The sequence below is a fragment of the Pinus tabuliformis genome, chromosome 5_1 (genome assembly GCF_031772625.1).
Source record: "Pinus tabuliformis cultivar Carrire ecotype Pingquan chromosome 5_1, CPIR1, whole genome shotgun sequence".
In the NCBI taxonomy this organism is placed as follows: domain Eukaryota; kingdom Viridiplantae; phylum Streptophyta; class Pinopsida; order Pinales; family Pinaceae; genus Pinus; species Pinus tabuliformis.
The window spans coordinates 301,937,081-301,943,055 of NC_142305.1; the positions used below are offsets into that span (position 1 = coordinate 301,937,081).

At 38.2% G+C, this 5,975-nt stretch overlaps 1 long non-coding RNA gene across 1 annotated transcript; it reads left to right on the forward strand.

Annotated features, from left to right (window-relative positions):
* The first annotated feature begins 3,375 nt into the window (after positions 1-3,375).
* On the forward strand, positions 3,376-5,177 carry LOC149164568 (uncharacterized). The gene is made up of 2 exons (XR_016260269.1): positions 3,376-3,786; positions 3,895-5,177. It is a non-coding gene; the product is annotated as an uncharacterized LOC149164568 (long non-coding RNA).
* Positions 5,178-5,975: the final 798 nt, after the last annotated feature.

Genomic DNA, 5,975 nt, shown 5'->3' on the forward strand with positions numbered 1-5,975 from the left:
CGGGGTCCGGTTGAAGAAGGTCGTTTGATCGACAAATTTTTAGGAAAAATGACTAAATGCGAGAGAAATTGAACTTGTTCATACATGACATTATTATCATAAACTTAGCATGACTCAACGACAAGACACCTTAAAACCAACAAGACAAACATGTGCTCAATGAGATTGCCTCAAAGGTTAAGAGAGGCAAGTGTGACTATTTTGATAGATCTTCGAATGACCATGATGACACTTGCACGACAGTGCATGCAACTTTGTGTGTGAGTATGACTGATGTTCACAGAGCAAAAAAAACTCATGCACACAAAGACAAACCTTCAAAATCTCTAGAACAAACTTGCAAGCATGACATAGCAATCAACATGCCAAAAGACGATCGGTGGTCAATCAAGAAAAAAGGGTGTAAAGACTCAACAAGTGCTCATGAAATGAGCCCAAGTGTTTGCAACAATCAGGGGAAAAACCAAGGAAGACTCCAAAATTTGGATGCAGGCCAAAATTTTGGACGGTGTTGTAGGTTGACCACGGTAATATCCTATGTGGTGTGGTGGTGCTATAGCACCGCATTATTGGCCACTGTAGTTGTATCCAGGGTACTGGAAGGTGTTGTCGGGTTGGTTTTGGGCTATGGTCCCAATCAATCCATTGAAAACATTGGATGTGCCTGTTGTCTCTTGTTTAAAAGTTTGCAGGCGTGGGGAGTCTGGAAGAACATGGTAGAGGTATCCAAACTGTGTGTATATAAGCTCTAATTGTTGAGCTCTGCTAATGGTCTCTTCCTTATTTTTTGGGGATGAATTCATGAGATATTTTGAGATTTTCTACATGAGAGATATAACAAAACATGTCGAGGAGGAGTTTGTCTTCTAAATGTGCTCTGCACAAGCTAAGACATTTATGTCATTCATGGATGTGATCCAATATGTGTATAGCAGGTGTTTGTTTGAAATGGGTTAGGAGTTCTAGGCTCAAGTCCTAATGGATTGGGAGATGGAAGAATGTTAGGAATGAAGTGGCTAGGGAACTAAAGCTCCCATGTGAGGCAAAAAATTGGTCAATATACCATTTTATTACAGGCCCTGTAAGGGTGCATTGAAACAGTCGTAATCGAATAGTATCGTTTGTGATACTATTGGATAAACACCAAAGGTGAAAGGCAATGACATGATTTCCTGGGTCTTCTCCCTATGTCCCTTTGAATTTTGGAATGTCTGAAGGGAGCTTAGTGGGCATGGGTGGCCAATTCTGGTCATGTCCAATAGGGCCATTGGTTAGATCGGTTAAATTAGGAAGGTTTAAGGAGGTTAAAAATGAGACTTGCGATTTGTCCGCCATCGTCAAATGATTCTGAACATCTATATGTATAGGGGTCCCCGGATGAGGATGGTTGCCCTAGTGAGAACTGTGAGGACTCTAGGGAGGGGAGTTGTGGGGGCTCCCCTGAGGGGTACTTTGATGGAGAGGGGTTCCAAGCAAAGTTGCAATGATAAAGGAAGATCCTATAATGGTAGTTGTTTGGTGTCTTCTACGCCTAAATGATGAGAGACCTTGCATCCCTCCTAGTAATGGAGGAAGCTTTTGAAAATATCTAGATCAAAGGGGAGCCGTGGGGTCCCCTATGGTGTCGAGTAGAGTGTGTGATAGAGGGAAGTAGATAATTATCAAAGAAAATACATCACATACATAAAATAAAGCGAAAATAAGATGATTACTTTCCCTTTAACTTAGACTATGTGATAAATCAAACAAAAAATGGTTTTCTTTTTTGTTTTTGTGTATGACAAAATATCCTATAAAGACCTAATCATCCTTTCCACTCTCAAAGTAACTGAGCCTTGCAGAGTTATCTTTTTATCGGTATTGGGAAAACGTCCCAAAATAATTGGCAATGCTTTCCAACAATCGAATAATCAACCAAGGTAATGGATGACGCTTTAGTGCTTCCCATAGCTCCACCCATAAGGATGGATGCCCTCGATTTTGGCCACTAAAGTACCTTCGTCCCACATGAGCATTCAATTATTTAACTTCTTGGTAGTCAGTTACTAGTACCGAGCATGAGATGGGGTGGGTAGCCCCAAATGGTACTGCATGCACTGGACCTAAGTCAAACCCCCTCTAAATCAGGTCTTTTCCATGCTCGGGTATTATTTTCTGTGGGATGATTGAAGGATTTTAAGCACCCTAAAAGTCAATTGCTATGTCTCAAAGATGTAGCATGACCATGGCAACTTATGGGATGCCTATCCCGAATGGTCTTGACCTTAACTATAAATTCTTTTGTGGCCCCTATGAGGAATTTAGTTGGTTTAAGTTATGGTTACTTTTAAGGGTGTTGCTTTTCTGAGGGTGTGAGATGTAAGCCAAAACAAACTAAATAAAAAAAGCTTCGGAAAATGGATGCCTTCTTATACAAAGCTTATAGAAGCTTAGTGTGTGATGTGTAATTGTGTGCAAGTGAGCAAGTGAAATGGAAAAGTGTGATATGATGTGGATATTTAGTGATCCATTATAATATCCTCCTAATTACACTAGATTTCAATTGTTCCTTGCATGAAAAAGAAATGATGTGCAGATAATGGGCCACTTACTCTTTTTCCTATTACACTATGTGTGCCTAAAGGGAGATGGGAAACACAAGTGCTTTGAGAAATATTTCATATACAAGCCAGGTTCACCTAAAAGACGCAAGGGAAGCATAGTTTACTTACTTTCTATAATGACGCTTGGCCCTAGTCCTAAAACTAGTGAAATGGAAAAAATGCTTTGTTTAGTAACAAGATTTGTGGATGATGGGCCCCTTACTTCTTTACTAATTAAGTTATGTGATTTGCAAAAAATGACAAAATAGATTAAAAAATATATGTGGAATTTGGCCACTTACTTTTCCCCCTAATTAAGCTATGTGAGAATTGCAAATAAAAATAGAAGTAAAGATAATCTAATTACCCTACTACTTGTGATTAGTAAAGCAATTAAGTAATCTGAACTGACTGGAAATAAATTGCGGAGGTGAAGGCAATTCACTAAAGGCTGCCAATCACCAGAGAAAAGTGAAATTACAAGGAATTTTTTGTTTTCTGGAAGCTGCGTGGGTTTTTTACCATGCATAGAAGTGACTGTGCCTATAACGTACCTCTGATCTAGCTTTTTTTTTTTTTGGTTTCTCATTAATTGGCTTTGCATAATCAACATATACTCCATAATTCTGGTCTATCCCTTCTCTCCTAACAACTTTTCTCTATCTTTGATATTTACTAACCTTAACACTTCATTCTCCCTTATCTTACATGTTTTGATTTCTTCTCTCTCATTAGACATAACATAAATCCATACATTATAACATCACCCATACCTTGGTTAGGGAGGCATAACGATGTAAGGCTGAGTGCTCATTAACCTTAGTATAGGGTTTAATGGACATTGCAATGTTCTCTTAAATCAACTTCGTAATATTGCATTGACCTTTTGTCCCTTCCACTGTTAGTGCACACTCGCAGGTGCTTTATGGTCCAATGTATACTCGCGAACTGTGCTAGATCACATGGGCACACATGGTGGTGGCCAACACTGTGGGTTGTGAATGGTCGAGATGCGTTGATGAGCATCAACAACTCAGATTTTCACTCCTTCGCTTATGCCATGACCTAACCCTAACCTTGCCTCATTTCACGATTCGACTATTGCAAATGCTCTGTTCAACGGCGCGAGCGTTTCATTGCAGATCCACCAATGTCTTTGGAGCTTTGGGCATAATTCAATAGAATCCTCCACCTCAACATCCAAGTTCGATATTTTCCAGAGTCATTGTTTGAACATGCTCTTATTTCCCTTAAAATTTGTTGTTGGTTATGCGTTGACGCCAATTTGGTTTTTTTTGTTTTTTGTTGATAGCTTGTCCTCTTGGAGAGTGCAACAAAATGTTTGGGCACTTGCAGAGTGAAGGGACACATTCAACCGTCACCATTATGGAAACAACCCTCAGGTCCTTACCCCAACTCTACACACAAATTCGCTTGCCCTTGTGTTTTTTTAATACTCTGTATTTTATATGGTGTTGCTATTTTCTGTCTCCAATTTTCTATCGCAGGAGAGTGGAGATTACCAGGTACTGGCAGCATCACAACACTCTGGTTCCCTTTTGATTCTCTTTTGGTTTACATGTATGATTACCCTATCTTAGGCCACTTGACCAAACTCTGTTGGGTTTCACACTCTGAAATCAATTACTATTTTCCAGAGTGTAGGCTGTGAATGACTATTGAATAATGGGCATTTTTGGGTTTATGGTTTCTCCATCATTCGTTACCTGGTTTTCCCTTAGTGTTGGTACTGGGTTCTTCTACCTTCAAGTTCTGTGGCATTGCCACGGTAGTTTACCTCTTACTATATTCTTCCGTTCTTTATACTGGGAGGATAGTGAATTGTTTCATGTTGTAGGTGTTAATATCTACTATTTGCAAATCTGCTCATTCTTTTCCATTTCCTCCTCAAATACCTTGTCTAGGGAATCATTTCTCTAGACAGTTCACCTACCAGGGTTTACTCTCCTTGTTTGTTCTTTAAGGTTGCACTCTAAAAATCCCTCATCGTACACACTAGTGGTCATGCCTCAGGTTCTATGGTAACCTTTCTGATTGTTTTCCCTTTCCTAATAATGGTATTCATTGAAGTATTGTTGTAGAGACAAGCTTGTTCTAGCTCTCCCCCCCCTTTACACTTGTGTTTTCATGACCCTACAGGTTCATTCGTGAGTCCAGATATTTTGGTTCTGGTCTTCGTAGACTAGACCAACCTTCTTGCGACAAAGGAGACTGGGTTCATCCCTCCATCATTAAAATACCAACCTGTTCTGCGTCTGGAGATCTACTTTCTGCTATTGCTTGGAAGGAGTTTATATCTCATATGGATTATAGTTATAATTAGGAAAAGGTCTAATTCTATACATGGACATTGATATTTGTTTTGTTTTCCTTCCTCATGAGAAGGTACTGTAACATCTCTCGTTTTATATTCTTTTTGTAGTGCTAAATTGGTGTAAGGCCCATATCTGCCATAGGATTTTCATTTTAACTATTGTATGAACAGTTCCAGATGAAGTGTTGTTTGTAATTTATGCCAAATCTCATTTTTATATCATGCTAGCTACTCGTTTATAATATTTCAGAGTTATTTCATGTGCGCTTTTGTTCATTTAATGGTTACTATTCATCACATGGATTTCCTTAAACTGTACATGTAATGGTTTCTATTCATCATTGGAGTTTTCTTAATTAGTAAGAAACTTAACTGCGTAATCAAGCACTTTTGTTATTGTTCTTATGGATATATTTATATTACTCTTTGTGCACTCAATCCTGTTCCTATGTTTGGATTCATATTGACTCATATGCCTGTCAATTTCATGCTTAAAGTTGTCTTTATATTTGTAAAAGCTTTTTGCCTATAGACTTAATGCTTAAATTCATGCTTATATCCGTAGATACAATTCTGCTTGTAGATGTAATGATTAAATATGTGTTATAATTGTACAAACTCTTTTTCCTGTAACTTAATACTTAAATTGTGTACATGGTGGTTATAGTTGCCAGTGTAGGAAGCGCACTGGCTTTGGTATATAAATACATCTACACATAATCTCATGTATGTTTTTCATACCAGATCTCATCTAATTCATACACATGTGGTTTACTATAGTTCCGGAGATTCACCATCTATTTTTTATCTCTTCCAATCCTGTATGACTCTCTGAGTTCATCATCTATCTTTTATTTGATCGTGCGTGAGCTGCAATTTTATATTTAATTTATAACTCAGAATAGTTCTCAAATTGTTTCATTTATGTATAATCTTTTTGTCATGTAACCTATTAGAGGAAATGATAGCTTAAGTATTTCTCAGTTTCCCTGCATATATGTTATTGACATACAGTACGAATCCACAGGGAGAAAGACTTGGAATTTTACCGCTGTCTC